A 17,187-nucleotide genomic window follows, 5' to 3' on the forward strand; every position below is an offset into this window, starting at 1 on the left:
GGAATTTAGGTGGATTTTGAGTGGCTGTCTGTAAATGTAAAGAGCAGCAAATGCCCAGGTATATTTCTGTTTTGGGAGGACTTCTTCAGTGGAGAGAGGCATTGAATACATCTCTTTCATATAGCAATTTATGTATTTTTTAAAAGCTAGAAAAAATGTTTGGCACCAATTTATATCCCCCGCCCTTTGTATTGATATCCAATCTTCGTTTACTCCTCCAAACTAGCCCAGTTTGTTTGCATTTCAAAATGATAGACAGGCGTTGACACTAATGTAGACTTTACCCATAGAGATTTCACATTATCAAAATGGTTATAAGCAATGAGAATATAATCATTCATAGATTCCATATTTTCATTTTCAGTGGGAAACATTCCTGAGTATCAATATTAGTGAAGCCATTTAAAATAAATACGTCCTAATCTGGGGAAAAAAGAAGCACCCCATATTCTCCCTTCCTAGATACTTTTCTTGTGTAATAACACTGCTAGGACTATATTTTCTTCTGGTAAGCCATTAACCACATCTAAATATTCTTCTGGGCATTTTGCATTCAATCTTCTACATATAGCTGACGAAGGGTAATTTGCATTCCAATATTCCAATATATTGGATATCTTCTGGATTAAAGAAGGGGTTGTATTCTGAGTCTAAGAGCCTATGGTACATATGTATGTATATTACATGGCATGCGGTAGCGGGCATGTAGTTATGGTTAAGTTGCTAAACCCATAGGAAGAACACTTATTGGGTGGCTTATAACTTTGCTCTTCCTGGACAAATCCTCACCAAACTTTGCAGTATATGAAAACGTATATGGCCCACTCTGAAAAATGTTATAGGGGATGTCTTTTTTTTCTATAGACATAATGGCAAAGAATTTCTGTTGCGCCTACAGCCCAAACCGCTGGATGGATTTTCACCAAATTTGCGACAGGAGCGGTGGGTTGGTACTGTTAGTGTGATTTTGTTAATTTGGTGTAAATCCGTCCAGTAGTTTTTTTTTTAAACAACCAGGACAGGACACTGATTGCCTAATCAGCTTGTATCATGTCTGCGGACACGCAATGTGTTCTCTGATTGGTTGGGATGAGGCGTGAAGTGCGTCACATTGTTTCCATGCGCCCGCCATATTGGATCCGCAGACAGCTGTTAAGATGAGAATCACGGGAGAGTTGCGTACCTGAATTCCTGGTTGATCTCGACGGGGCAGCCAGACTGACGAGAAGATCATGTGACACAAGCAACCAGCCTCTCCACCACCCAGAATGGATACTGGGTAGAAGATGGGCCGACTCCCAACGCCACAAGCTGGTTTCAGTGACGTCTGAGCTGTGCAAGCACAGACCGGAGAAGTTGAAGGAGATAATCCTTGATGAGGCGAGGCTCCGGAGTTCAAAGATGTGAGAGCAGGACTCCAGAAGCTAGCACTGGATGTTAGAGAAGTTGAGAGTCCCAAAGAGTGGGAGTCGTACTCCCGTAGCTGGCAATGGATGTTCTGGTGACGAGAGTCCCAAAGAGTGGGAGTCGTACTCCCGTAGCTGGCAATGGATGTTCTGGTGACGAGAGTCCCAAAGAGTGGGAGCCGTACTCCCGTAGCTGGCAATAGATACTGTGGTGACGAGAGTCCGAAGATGTGGGAGCCTACTCCCGTAACTCACACTGATGCGGTGGTGATGAGAGTCCAAAGGTGTGGGAGCAGTACTCCCGTAGCTGACACTGGAGGCTGTGGTGATTAAAGGCCAAAGGCGTGGAATCCGTGCTTCTCTAGCTGGTACCAGAGGCCGTGAAGATGAGAGTCCAAAGTGTGGGAGCAGTACTCCCGTGGCTGACACTGGAGGCAGTAGTGATGAGAGACCAAAGGCGTGGAAACAGTCCCAAGGGAGTCACTGGGGAACCACTGAGAAGGGGTCTGGCCAGGGAGGAGAGGAAGGGGAAGGCAGGCAGGTAAACTGATGCTGGCAAGGGAGAGGAACCAGGAATAGAAGGGAAAACTAGCTAGGACCTGGGGAGAAGACCTGGAAGGGGACCAGAACTGGTCCTGGGAAAAACCAAAAATGGCAGCAGGCAGGAGGGGAAGGAGAGCTGAGGCAGAAGACTAGGGCTGGGCCGCACAGGGCGAAGCAAAGGAGAGCGAGGACACGATCCGGAACAGAACGCGTTGAGACGCGATCTGCTCCCGACCGCGCCTCCCCCTTTATAGGCCGCCGGCGCCCGCGAGGACTGGAGCGCAAGCCTGATCGTTGCTAGGCGCCGGCGGACTCAGAACGAGGCTTGAGCAGCAAGCCGCTCCGAACCTGGGCAACCGCCCCACGGCGCATGCGCGGGACCGTGACCGCGGTCTCCGATGCACACGCCTAGAAGCTGCAGCCCCTGTCCCCGGAACTCTCCTCCCGGCGCCTCCCCAAGCGCGAAAGCGCGAATAGAGGCGCCAGGGAGGAAGAGCGCGAGCAGCGAACCCCGGTCTCCCGGTAAGCTTGACACTATACTCCCTCCCAGGAAGGCCCGGAGCCCCGGGTTTCCAAGGAAACCGGTGATAGAACTCGCGCACAAGACGCGGAGCGTGCACCTGCCGAGAGGGTTCCCAAGTGCGATCACAGGCTGGGTACCCCTTCCAATCCACCAGGAAATGGAGCACCCCCCTGCGATAGCGGGCATCACAGATCTCCTGAACTTCGAATTCCGGAACCCCCCGTACCAGAACAGGGGCTGGACAAGTACTGGCACGACCATAAGGGTCCACCACATAGGGCTTCAGAAGGGAAACATGAAAGACAGGATGAACATGCCACGAATGGGGCAGCTGGAGACGAAAAGCTACAGAGGACAGGCGTTTTATAATCCTAAACGGGCCAAAGTACCGAGGAGCCAATTTAACAGGTAAGTTGCGAAGAGGCAAATTCTTAGAGGACAGCCACACCCTATCTCCAACCTGGAAATCAGGTTCCACCCGCCTCCTACGGTCAGCCTGAGCCTTCATATGGTCACGAGCGGCCTTCAAGGAGTTACGTGCCAGCTCATGCTGCCGTTGGATAGTTGAAACCAAGGCATCAGCGGAAGGAACCGTACTGGTCGGTACAGGGCGGAAAGGTATTAACTTGGGATGTTGACCCATAGAGCAAAAAAAGGGGCTGGACCCGATGGAAGAATGAAATGAATTATTGTAGGACACCTCAGCTAGATCTAGACAGGCACTCCAATTGGTTTGCGTGGCATTTGCAAAACTACGGAGATATGTTTCCAGAGTCTGGTTCGTTCTCTCAGTGAGACCATTGGATTGTGGATGATAACCTGAGCTTAAGGCTCTATGAATACCAAGATGACCACAAACCTTACTCCAAAAGGAAGAGAGAAACTGAGCCCCTCGGTCAGAGATGATCTTTTCAGGAAGACCATGTAAACGATAGATTTCGTGGAGAAAAGCGGTGGCCATCTGGACCGCAGTAGGTATCTTCTTGAAAGGGATAAAATGGGCATACTTCGTAAAACTGTCCACAACGACCATAATACAAGTGTGCCCTCCAGAGGGAGGAAGGTCGACAATAAAGTCAGTGGCAATTGTGTGCCAAGGGTATGGTGGCAATTCAGTAGGAGAAAGCAACCCCAAAGGATGTTGTCTGGGAACCTTGGATTGAGCACAGATTGGACAGGCCTGTACATATTTCCGAACCTCCCCAGCCCAGCCAGGCCACCAAAATTGTCGTGATAGTAACTCTTGTGTTGCTCGAATCCCTCGATGGCCTCCAATAGGGGAATCATGGACACCGTGCAGAATGCCATCACGAATCTCCCCTTCAGGGATGTACAGTCTTTTCCGAAAGAATAGGAGGCCATGTTTTTCAGATATTGAGGGCCGTTGAAGCAGAACTGACCTCCAAGAATCAGACCGGGTGGCATCTGATATTGACTGTAGGAGTGATGATAAAGTCGATAGGAAATGATGAGAAGAGATCAGTGGTTGAATCTGACTGGAGTTGTTCTCTTTCTTCTCAATCTCCAAGGACCGAGACAAGGCATCTGCTCTTAAATTCGAAGATCCGGGGATGTAAGTGATATGAAACACAAACGGAGAAAAGAAGAAGGCCCACCGAGCCTGCCTTGGTGTCCGACATTGCAAGGAGCGCAAGTACTGCAGGTTACGGTGATCAGTACGGACTTCAACAGAGAAGCGGGCTCCCAACAGGTGATGTCTCCATGCCTCAAACGCTGTCTTGATAGCCAACAGTTCCTTTTCAATAACTGCATAGTTCCTTTCACTAGGATTCAGCTTGCGAGAGAAGTAAGCCACGGGATGTTCAACCGATGTAGCGGGATCCTTCTGTAAAAGCACAGCCCCAACAGCAAAGTCCGAAGCGTCCGCTTCAACGATGAAGGGCAAGTCATCCTGTGGGTGACGAAGGATCGGAGCGGCCATAAAGGCTGACTTCAAGACGTCAAAAGCTTGTGTGGCGGAAGAGTCCCACAGGAAAGCAATCTTGCTGCTCGTCAGTCTAGTGAGAGGTGCAGAGATCTCAGAGAAGCGAGGAATAAATTGCCTGTAAAAGTTAGCGAATCCCAAAAAGCGTTGCAAGGACCTTACATCATGAGGCTGTTGCCACTCCTGAATTGCCTGGACTTTCTTGGAATCCATCTCAATACCAGTCTGACTTATTACGAATCCTAGGAATTCTATCCTTGATTGATGAAAGGAACACTTCTCCGCCTTAACAAACAGATGATTGTGGAAAAGCCGATTGAGGACCTCTCGTACATGACTTATGTGTTCCTCCCTTGATCTGGAAAAGATTAAAATGTCATCCAGATAAATCCAGACAGAGATTCCAATTACGTCCCCAAAGATATGATCCATTAGACGTTGGAAAACCACAGGGGCATTGCACAGGCCAAAAGGCATCACCCTGTATTCGAAGTGCCCAAACGGTGTCTTAAATGCTGTCTTCCATTCATCTCCACTCTTGATGCGGACCAGATGATAAGCCCCTCGAAGATCAAGCTTAGTAAAAATCCGAGCCTGATGTAGGGCCTCAAGGATACTTCGAATCAAAGGTAGCGGGTACCGGTCTTTGATGGTGATATCGTTTAATTGCCGGTAATCTACACAGGGTCTTAAAGTGCCTTCTTTTTTCTTTACAAAAAACAAAGGAAATCCAGCGGGAGATTTGGATGGTACTATGTACCCCTTACTCAAACAGTCCGATAAGTAATCCTGCAATACTCGTCTCTCCTCCCGAGACAAGGCGTACAGTCTGCCATGGGGAATCTCAACACCAGGAGACAGTTCTATGGCACAATCGAACGACCGATGAGGTGGCAGTGGTATGTTACTTGGTTCGGAAAAAAACTTGTTCAAAGTCGGCATACTCTGGGGGAATCAGTAATGCGGAACAAAGGCTGGTCCCCTTGTCACGTAGTTCCAAAGTAGTCGAAGAAACCAGAGTCTGGACTGGCAAACTGCATTTCGGGGTACAAGAAGCGGAGGAAAGGGTCAAGGTGTGCGTCCTCCAGTTAATAACCGGATTGTGATGCTGGAGCCAAGGTAACCCCAAGACCAACTTGTAGGTAGGTGACCTGATCACGTCCAGAGCAAGCTTCTCCACGTGATCGGCGATCTGGAGACTCAATCCTATAGTGTGCAAACGAACCGGTCCGGAAGACAAAGGAGTACCGTCGATAACCTCCACAGGAAGGGCTGAGTGTCTGGGCAAAAGAGGAATCTTGTGGCTGCTAGCAAAATCCTCGTCGATGTAATTACCAGACGCTCCACTATCCAATAGCCCAAAAACTTCAAGCGTCCGGCCGGGCAGTTGAATCTGAACCTTCAAGGTTAGAAGGATAGCAGGTTGCATGGGAAGAAGAATCGAGCAAAAGGTGGAAAGGTCTGAAAAAGGGGTGAGACCTGTCGTTGACTTTCCTCCACACGACAGGTCCTCTAGTTTCCCGACTTCTTCTTCTGTGGCCGTAAAGGACACGTTCCCAAGTAGTGTCCGGCAGCACCACAGTAAAGACATAGGTGTAAAGTTCTTCTTCGCCTTCTTTCCTCATCAGATAACGGCCCTCTCACCGCTCCCAACTGCATAGGTTCAGGTCCTGATTCTGTCGAACCAAAAGCCCCGGCGGGAAGACTGGCTGTTCTGGGACTGACTCTCTCCAGCCGACGTCTCTCAGCCTTTCGTTCGGCTAGTCTCTGGTCAATACGAAGCACCTGATTGATTAAGAGTTGGAGACTCTCAGGTTCGGGGATGTGAAGTAGTTCATCTTTGTATTCCTCCCTCAACCCCCGGCGAAACAGGGTCTTTTGTGTGACTTCCGCCCATTGTGAATCCGTAGCCAGCAGGCGGAAGCGACTGATGTACGTTATTATGTCTGAACTACCCTGCTTGATGTCCATTAACTGATTCTGCGCCGCGGCTGCCAGATTGGGTGTCTGAAAGACCTCCAGTAATGCCTTCTCGAAAGCAGCAAAATCATTCAAAATGGGGCTACTTGTAGCCACAAAAGGTGTCGCCCAGGCTAGAGCATTCCCAGTCAGGTTTCCCAAGATATATCCGATCTTGGCCTTATCGTTATTGAAATAGGTAGATCTGAAAAGAAAATGGATACCACAGTGGTTGCAGAACTCCGCCACTCGACGTGGGTCTCCATCGAACCTGATTGGGGCGGTATGGGCCAAAGAACTTTCAGCCTGTGGAGCGCTTCCTGTCCCCTGAGTAACCATCTGACGTAAAACTTGGTTTTCTTGGTGTAAGGCAGTCATCTCTGCTCTGAGGGCTTGCAACTCATTCCTCAGATCCTGTGTGTCTTCCATTTCAAGATCGGAAGGTAGGCGTCTCAATCTATTAAGATGAGAATCACGGGAGAGTTGCGTACCTGAATTCCTGGTTGATCTCGACGGGGCAGCCAGACTGACGAGAAGATCATGTGACACAAGCAACCAGCCTCTCCACCACCCAGAATGGATACTGGGTAGAAGATGGGCCGACTCCCAACACCACAAGCTGGTTTCAGTGACGTCTGAGCTGTGCAAGCACAGACCGGAGAAGTTGAAGGAGATAATCCTTGATGAGGCGAGGCTCCGGAGTTCAAAGATGTGAGAGCAGGACTCCAGAAGCTAGCACTGGATGTTAGAGAAGTTGAGAGTCCCAAAGAGTGGGAGTCGTACTCCCATAGCTGGCAATGGATGTTCTGGTGACGAGAGTCCCAAAGAGTGGGAGTCGTACTCCCGTAGCTGGCAATGGATGTTCTGGTGACGAGAGTCCCAAAGAGTGGGAGCCGTACTCCCGTAGCTGGCAATAGATACTGTGGTGATGAGAGTCCGAAGATGTGGGAGCCTACTCCCGTAACTCACACTGATGCGGTGGTGATGAGAGTCCAAAGGTGTGGGAGCAGTACTCCCGTAGCTGACACTGGAGGCTGTGGTGATTAAAGGCCAAAGGCGTGGAATCCGTGCTTCTCTAGCTGGTACCAGAGGCCGTGAAGATGAGAGTCCAAAGTGTGGGAGCAGTACTCCCGTGGCTGACACTGGAGGCAGTAGTGATGAGAGACCAAAGGCGTGGAAACAGTCCCAAGGGAGTCACTGGGGAACCACTGAGAAGGGGTCTGGCCAGGGAGGAGAGGAAGGGGAAGGCAGGCAGGTAAACTGATGCTGGCAAGGGAGAGGAACCAGGAATAGAAGGGAAAACTAGCTAGGACCTGGGGAGAAGACCTGGAAGGGGACCAGAACTGCTCCTGGGAAAAACCAAAAATGGCAGCAGGCAGGAGGGAAGGAGAGCTGAGGCAGAAGACTAGGGCTGGGCCGCACAGGGCGAAGCAAAGGAGAGCGAGGACACGATCCGGAACAGAACGCGTTGAGACGCGATCTGCTCCCGACCGCGCCTCCCCCTTTATGGGCCGCCGGCGCCCGCGAGGACCGGAGCGCAAGCCTGATCGTTGCTAGGCGCCGGCGGACCCAGAGCGAGGCTTGAGCAGCAAGCTGCTCCGAACCTGGGCAACCGCCCCATGGCGCATGCGCGGGACCGTGACCGCGGTCTCCGACGCACACGCCGAGGAGCTGCAGCCCCTGTCCCCGGAACTCTCCTCCCGGCGCCTCCCCAAGCGCGAAAGCGCGAATAGAGGCGCCAGGGAGGAAGAGCGCGAGCAGCGAACCCCGGTCTCCCGGTAAGCGTGACAACAGCAGTGCGTGGAAGTCGGTATAAATCCAATTTTGTGGAGTATGTTGGTGTGTAGGAGTGCTTGGAGAGGGTGGGGGAGTAAGAGATGGGTCAAATGCTGTATTTGTTTAGGTGGGAGAAGGCTGTGATGTGTTTGCAGTGTCCACGGTCACTGTGGTTGTCCACAGACATACTAAACACTGGGCGCACTACTGGCTATTTTAGCTTATTATGATGTTGGTTTTGGGTCGTTAGAAGAACATTGGGTGAAGAGGGTATGTATTGAAGAGCTTGTGCGTTGGTTGTGATTATTTTTTAGAATGCTAATTGAAGTGGATAGGTTTTGAGGTGTGTGTAATATGTTTTTGGGTTGTGGTCATTTGGTAGGTGTTTGTTTCTATGTGTGTGTTATGCTGCGGTGGTTCTGGCCAGGGCCTAGAGTCTTGGGTGCATGGCCGAAGTGCCGTAGGCCTTCGGACATGCACCCAAGACTCTACGCCCTGGCTCCAACCACGGCAGCATAACACACCCATGTCACCAACGATTTTGACTGTGGTATGTGGGCTGCTTATGGAATATGTTTTCAAAAATGTGTGTACTGATTGGTAGTAGTGTAATAGTGTTTATCGGATAGTGAGATGATGTGTGTTAGTTTGTTTGTTGGATTGTGTTCAGAATATTGGTATTGAATACTCTAGGCATTTTGGGTTGTATTTATTGGTGAGGTGTTCATTTGCATGGCTGTGTTATGTTGCAGTGTTTGTGAGTTTAATTATTATATACTTACTGTTTATTTTGTTGAGGCTGTATGAAGAGTTTTGGCCAGCCCATGCAGTCAAGATTGTAGTGTTTGGCAACACACACTGAAGCATAAGATAACCATGGAAGCAAAGATTGCGGTTTATGGTCAGGTTTTTGCTTGAATGGGTGTGTTATGCTGTGGTGTTTGTGAGTCCAATCAGTATATACTTACTGTTTGACTTTTTATGTTTGTATGCAGTTTTTACATGGCATGGGTAGTTGGATCATACATTTTTTTTCAATCACTGTGATAAAAGAAAAAAATCACATGTTAGTATAGGTAGTTTATAATGAGTATTGCATTTTATAGTAGACATTTCTGTATTTTGTGGACCCTCATAGTTAGTACTTCAGAATTACTATAGTTCAAATCAGTGTACTGTGCAATTTGATCAGCTCCTGTGTTTGTTGATAAAATCATTGGGTCTGTGGGAAAAAAATCCATGCTGGATTTAAAAAAAAAAAAACTTTCTACGTTGTGGTACAATATATTTCTTTCATTGATTTCAATAGGATGAATTGAATAGGTGTATGGTTTTTGATTGGGAAGTGGTGGTAGTATTGTTGCAATTAGATAGCAGTTGGTGTATTCTATTTGTTTATTTCTTTTTCCATTTTAGTGGTATTCATGTATCTGTTCGCTTGTTGCAGATTTCTGGGGCAGTTAGATACCTGTTGGTGTATTCTAACTGTTTATTTCATGTTTCATTTTAATGGTATTCATTTATCTGTTTGCTTTTGCAGAATCTTGGGGCAGTTAGATACCCGTTGGCATGTTCTAACTGGTCATAGTTTTGAAGTTCAGGTTTTGTTTATGTTCATACAGAGATTAGTTATTACATTTTGGTTTTAAGAATATTAAGTAAGCGTTTACAAGATGTACTGGTAATCTCTGTTTTAGAGTTATGGTAGTATCATTACATTCAAACCATCCATAATTCTTTTTTTATATATGCAGTGTAGTGACCTGCATTGTTTGTGGCTCCTGCGTGGTAGATTATACCTATTGTTGTGAAGGTTTTCTTACCAAGTGATACTTGACCATGTGTGAATCCAGTCCGCTTGCAGTTGTTTTTGGTACCATCTGCATTGTAACGTAAAAGCATTACTATTACGTATTTACTATCTGTCTGTATTTGTAAGGTGGAACGATTATCGGAATTGCAGGTAGTACATAATCTGCCGTGGTTTGCATTTTTTACAAGTTGCTGAAATGGATTGTACTACATGCCTGCAAAGAGCGCATCTATGTTCCCACATGTATGAAATCTGGAAGATTTCATTTATAGGTATATTTTTGTTTCGTAGTACTTGTAATAAGTACATTAGAAATTCTTGTGGATCTTTTTGTGAGTTTATAGTGAATTTTACCGTTCTAGCACAGTAGTCCAATTTCTGCCTTATTCCAGAAACACTGTAAGTGTTGTAAGGATTGTTGGTTGCATTTCTATGAAGGACTAACATTTGCAAACACAATTGATCTGTACCGTGTAAGTAAATTCTGTCAATAATTGGTGGCAATTGGAATAGAATATTGATTGCTACATTTGCGTAGCAATTTACACAAGTTGTATTTGAAAATTTGAATGGACCTGACAGTTCTGTGTCCAAGTCATTTGTTCGGAGTGTGCGTTGCTTCTTTGAAGCGGTAGTTGAGTTACTTTTAGCAGTAGTTTCTTCTTTGGTTGTGGTCCTTGATGAAGTATTAGCTTCTTTTACTTTCTTTGTAGGAATTGCTGTGAGATCCTGCATAGTTTGAGTCTAAAGTAGTTTTCTTTCACAACGTTTTGCTTTTTGCAGACAGGATAAGATTTTAGATTGGGGTGTAGAGTGAATGCAGTCTATTGTATTCTAGAAAGCAAGACATATCAGCATTTAATTTACTTGCATCAAAGTTGATTAGGAATAGTCTGTCAAGTGTACGTAAGCATGATAGTGCTACATAGTTTATGCCTTCTTTAAAGGCTGTGCTATGAATATCTATCAGTGCTTTATCTAGGGTAAGACCTTGTGATTTGTGATACTGACTGTGTATGCTAGAGTTACAGAAAATTGTTCTCTGCGTACATACATGTCTTTGAAAAGAAGGAAGTGGGCTGTTGAGCATCCTATCCTTTTAACTTTGGATAGTTTGTCAAAGAGAATATTGATAAATTGAATGTTGTCACGTGGGTATGTTTGAAAGCCAACAACTGTACCAAGTGCTCCATTAACTAGTCCTTGGTCTACTTCAAGGTTACGTTTAAGCATTACTCTGCAGTTTAAAGATAATGTTTATATTTTCTCCAAACCTGCTGTGTTAGAGATTGAGTTTTCCAAGGTGTTTAGCCTTGTTGTGGCTTGTCGACACATGGGTAGTGTCATACCCTGTACGCCCAGTTTTCTGTGGAGCCAATTTGAACTATTGGCTACATTTCTTTTTTTAACATTGTTTCATTAAATTTTGAACAGCTTGCAAGAGTTGGCATCAAGGACATACAATTGACATTTTTGTTTGCTAATTGTTCCATGACATCAGTAGCACATGTGCTATGCCCATAGAGTGCATGGATGTGCCTGGTTTTTAATATAGATTGTGCTTCTTGAGATAGTACACCAACTCTAATACTTTTTAAATTTTGAAGTATGTGAGGTCTACAGACTGACACATGTTTTCAGTTAATTCTCTGTATTGGAAATGTTGCCAAAGGTTGACCTTTCCTATGCTGCCAAGAGCTTTACGGTACAGTCTGTGCCCTAAGGTTTTAAAAATAGGTTCACCTTTCACTGGTGTTAATTGAAGAAGATCTCTGAAAACAATAATGTGTTTTCCTCCAAAGAGTTCTTCACAGTTTGTTTTAAGTATTTCATTCTGAGGTGAATCAAAGCCAACATTAGGTTGGAGACCATGCTCATCTCATCTATTAGAAGCATTTTCATTTGTTTGAAAACTCTGCATAGTTCCATTGCAACTTCTGTAGAAAGTTTGTAATGGTCTAATTTGTTTAGTGTTCTACTGGAAGGAGCAGTAATCGGTGTAAAGTGACACTGCCTATGTTGTAGGCAGCTAAACCTGTAGGGGCAGTTACAACAGCTGAAAGTTTGTTGTTTGCCAATGCTGGCACAACCACTAAGGCCACCCAACAAGGCAGCTTCCTGTCTGGAGCCTGAGCCCCTCCACATTCCTCTTGGATCACAGAGGTGCAGGGCCCCCTTGCCACTGCTGGAGCAGTGCTTCCCTCACTTTAGGTGAGGCCAGGGATGTTTTCCCTCTCTATCCAGTCCGCCACATCTACTTAAGACGCTTCTTGACATGGGCAGATTTGAATTCTGCTATGTGCCCGTTAATTTGATTTAAGATGCTTTAAATCAGTGCTTGACCTAAGGTTGCTGTTTCTGCTGAGAGAATCGTGATTTTATTCAGCCTCCATTAGGCTCCACGAGATTGCTGCAACTCTAAGATGGCCAACCGCAATTTCGTTTTTGCCTTCATTCCCCCCATCAGGCCATGATTGGTTGGCTGAATCTACTTCCACCAATCCCTTTGCCGGCACACCCACTAAGGCCACCCAACAAGGCAGCTTCCTGTCTGGAGCCTGTCTAGAGTCCTCAGAGCCCAGGGCCAGGAACTCTGCCCAACTGCGCTGCCAGCATTCGGTTCTATAACCCTCCTGATGCCTGACCCATACCTGTCTGGTAAACTCTAGATTGCTACCATCACTAATGACTTTAACTTGTAGTCGCTACTCTGATGTTCATAACTATGCTCGGGACCGGTATCTACTGTCATTTATAAATGTGCACAGATTCGCTATTCTTCATCACAGATGCGCAATCGCTTCCTCACTGTACCTCTGTTTTGTACTACTTTTAATTTTAGTAACCATTCCCATTGTGTATATGCCTTGACTGAAGCCTGCTTAGTATACAGTAAACTATCTGATCATTATGTGCGTATCAACCTGAGTTCTGAGCGCTAAAAGCTGCGGTACCATCAGCTGCTTAGCCTCGTTTCTATCTGCTGCTGATTGACTGCTTGTACCTTGCTCCTTTGCCCCTGTATCCATATACAAGTATGCACCCAAGCACGTTACCCCACCCCGCCGCCTTGACATCCCATGGTATTAGCTATCCCATCACATGGGAGTGACAGTGCGAGCTCGCAAGCAGAAAAGTTCTTGCATTTTGAAGGAACAGCTTCCCCCTCTCACTATATTCACGCCTCCTTACCGTTATGATGTAGCTACTTGCATTGTGTAGCTGAATGCACAGATCCACTTTACAGCACCTCACAGTACTAACAGTAAGCATAGTAGCATTATTTAACCTTACCTAACTGTCTCTCTGGTCGAATATACTTGTCTACATTAATAGCAATTGTAGCTGCCTTGATCTGATTGTCTTTAGCTTGCCTAGCTGTACATTAGTATTCTTAGCCGACGCCTTTCTAACTGCGCCTATTTGTTCTTGGCCATTGGTATTCCACTTGTACCAACCTCACTTTTAATTGATATTATCTGGGCCCAACTGTTCTGTGGTCTATTGTTACCATTGGACCAACAGCACACCTAGCCAATCCGACCTGATTGTGCCTAATCAGCCCGGTTGTTTACTATGCTCACCTGACTGTAACAACTGGCCTAGCTGCCTCCTCACAATTGTACCTTACATGTCTATAATACTGTGAATATACTACATATACTACATTCTATTGTGTAAAACTATCTTGTAGTCAACTATACTGTCTAGTAGATTGTTTAATAACGTACTAGGTGTCCACACATAATTGTGCCACTTTTACCTTTTAACAATAAACATTTATCGTTTATCATGCTTTTATGCAAGCTAGTGCACCTTCCTCAAATGCTACTCTTACTCCTCCTAACTATCATATTCTGGGAGCTTATCTATGCAACCCAACCACAAATCACTAGTTCATTTTCAGCTATTACTCCTGCTGTGATGATGATAGATCCTACCTATAGACCCATTGTGAACCAACCACCCAAACAGATATTGAAACTACATAGCCATACTATGGGACACCCTGTGCTATGTGATAACCTGTCGTATAATAGTACTGGATTTATCAACCCATACCTCAATGCCCCTGCCTTATGGTTAGAAAACTTCACTAAGAAACCCACACCGAACCAACCTTGCTCACTACACATTCTAAACAAGAGACTAGGATCTAGATTCTCACACACAAGTGGTTACACTAAGAACCATCGCTCTTAGTCCAAACTTCCATCGCCTAGTCCCATCCACCAGGGGCCCCCACATCTACTCCTAAAACTAATCCTATTACCACCTCACTACCATGCAAAGATACACAGATTAAGGGTGCTATCGTCAACACCAGATCCCTCTCAGCTCACGCATTAGACATTGCTGACTTTACCAAGACACAAGAGCTCAACTTTATTGCGATATCTGAGACTTGGCTACACGAAGCCTCTGGACCCTCACTTTCCCTGGTGATACCGTCTGATTACTCCATTAGTAGATCTGATCGCAACACCAGAGGAGTTGGAATTGCCTTTATCCACAAAAACTCTCTTGGCCTGAGAGCTATACCTAATGTAAACATTGAGTCTGCTGAGCTACTCTCGGTCAAGCTACCGTGATCTACTAAACAAACGGCCACTTTACACTTGATCTACAGACCACCTGGCCCTGCAACATCCTTTGTGGATGAGATTACATCCTTATTACTTGACAAAGCCAAAACTAAATCACAAATCATCCTTCTTGGGGACCTCAACTTGGGCCATCAAGATCCAAATGACCCCACTGCAAAAGACTTCGCTAATACCTTAACTGATTTAGGATTTACCCATACATCCAAGAACATACCCACATCAAAAGGAGGACACTTGACTGGTTAGCCGACACTAACAGCAATATTAACCTACAATCTATTCACCTTGCGCATGGTCGGATCACCATATTATTACTTTCAACATTGAAGCACCCAACCGCCTCCCACCATCTATTGCACCTGCCATCCCTACCAGAAACAAAAGGGACATAACAAAAGACAAGTTACTCCCTCTAATTCTTCCAATCCTTAACAAAGTCACAGACTCTTGCTCTGATCCCTCGGTCTTAGCGGATACCTATAATCACGCCATGCTCACAGCCTTAAATTCAATCACCCCTATTAAATTTTGGAAACCAAAACCACATGCGCATCTCAATTCGTGGTTCACACCACAGTTAAGAGTGCTCCGCAAAGCTAAACGTAATACTGACACCCGATGGAAAAGTCATCCTTCTTATGCCCATAAAGATGGTCTCATCCTAGCCTCCCTCAGCTATCAAGAAGCTATCTTCCAGGCCAAAAAAAGAGTCCTATAATAATCGCATTACGCAAGCACACTCAAATACCAAAGAATGATTCAAGATTCTAAAGGAACTTGCGACACCTTCTTTGCCCCCAGATACTTGCACTAAAGCCAGCAAATGGTGTGCAAATATACAGACAGCACTACTGGATAACATTGCATCTCTACAATCTAAAATTAAAGGCAAACAAATTTCTCTACAGACTGATAAACCTCAGACCACTCCCCTGAGTGCCACCTTCCAGGCCACCCCAACATCAAACCTTTCTTCTTCTCTCCACTCACCATTGCTGAAGTGAAATGGATCATTAACAACATTAAACCATCTAATTGTCAAGGTGATTCATGCCCTGCTACTATTATCAAGTAAGCCTCTCACAATCTAGCCCCTTTCATCATGGCCTTCATAAATTCATCTTTCAAAACAGGTATAGTCCCGGACAATCTTAAGGATGCATGGGTCATCCCTTTGCTTAAAAAGCCGTCTCTTGACTCAAGTGTACCAACTAACTAGAGACATATCACCACTGTTCCTTTCATGCTCAAAATATCAGATCACACAACTTGCCTTCAGATCCAGGACTATCTTGAAGATAACAATCTGCTCGGTCTGAGACAATCTGGCTTCCGCAGCAGGCATGGGACTGAAACGGCCCTGGTTGATCTCAAAACATAAATTGAAGGTTTTAAAAGATAATGGAAAATTAGCTCTGTTATTACTACTTGATCTTTCTGCTACATTTTATTTGGTCAATCACCAAATCCTATGCCAGCACCTCATATCTGCCGCCCACTTCTCTGACTCTGCCACTGCGTGGATCAGTTCCTTTCTAAGCAATAGATCCATGCGGGTATTCTCCCCATCAGCTTCCACTGACCCTGCTCATATTCACTGTGGCATCCCTCAAGGTCCTTGTGTGTCGTCCGCACTTTACAAAGTGTTTACTAAACCGCTCTTTGATGTTCTTGACTATCTGGGTGTCTCTTACAATAATTATGCTGATGACACCCAGATACTCATCCCCATCACAGGTGACCACACAGTTGACACCAAAACCTTGAATGACGTCTACTTGGTCATTCAGGCCTGGATGACCCAACATGAACTTTGCCTTAATGATGACAAGATTGAGCTCCCAATACTAGGCTCCATTCAACGTCTTAATAAATTAGACCACTCCTTTAAGTCTTTCAACATTGACAGCAATGTCATCAAGGTCTCCAAGGATACTAAAACATTAGGTATCTACCTTGACTCTACTCTATCTCTGACTAGACAAACTAATGCAGTTAGCTCAGCGTCGGCCTACACTTGCAAACTTATTACAGCCTGTAGACCATTTCTAACTACTAATTGCATCACCCTGGCTAGAACTCTCATCATGTCTAAGATTGACTATTGTAGTGCCCTCTATCTTGGGAGTAGCCAGTTCAACCTCAACAAATTGCAAATTACCCAGAACAATGCCATCAGAACGGCATTAAACATTCCTAGAAACCAACATATCTCCGACTTCAGAACCAATCTACATTGGCTTCCAGTTAAACATATAATCTTACTGAAAACTCTTGCCCTGACACACAAGTGCTTGGCCAACAAGCCCGCCTCTTACCTATACAACCGCCTCACCCTCCAAACTTCCACCCGTCCCCTGAGAGCAGCCCAAATACACAGCCTTTCCTTGCCCAGATTCAAATTAAAAATAGCTCGGGGTGTGAGCTTCCCTGTCCTGGCCACAAACCTCTTTAACTCTCTTCCTAACGCCATCAGAACTGAGCCTTCTTCCCAATCCTTCAAGAAGAAAACTAAATCTTGGCTCTACGCACAGAATATTTGATTTACTTACAATGCCTTCTTTGATACGGCCTGATGTCAGAGGTCTCACTACCTTATTGTCTCACATTATTAA

Source organism: Ambystoma mexicanum, chromosome 2q, assembly GCF_040938575.1.
Source record: "Ambystoma mexicanum isolate Mex_15411 chromosome 2q, UKY_AmexF1_1, whole genome shotgun sequence".
NCBI lineage: Eukaryota > Metazoa > Chordata > Amphibia > Caudata > Ambystomatidae > Ambystoma > Ambystoma mexicanum.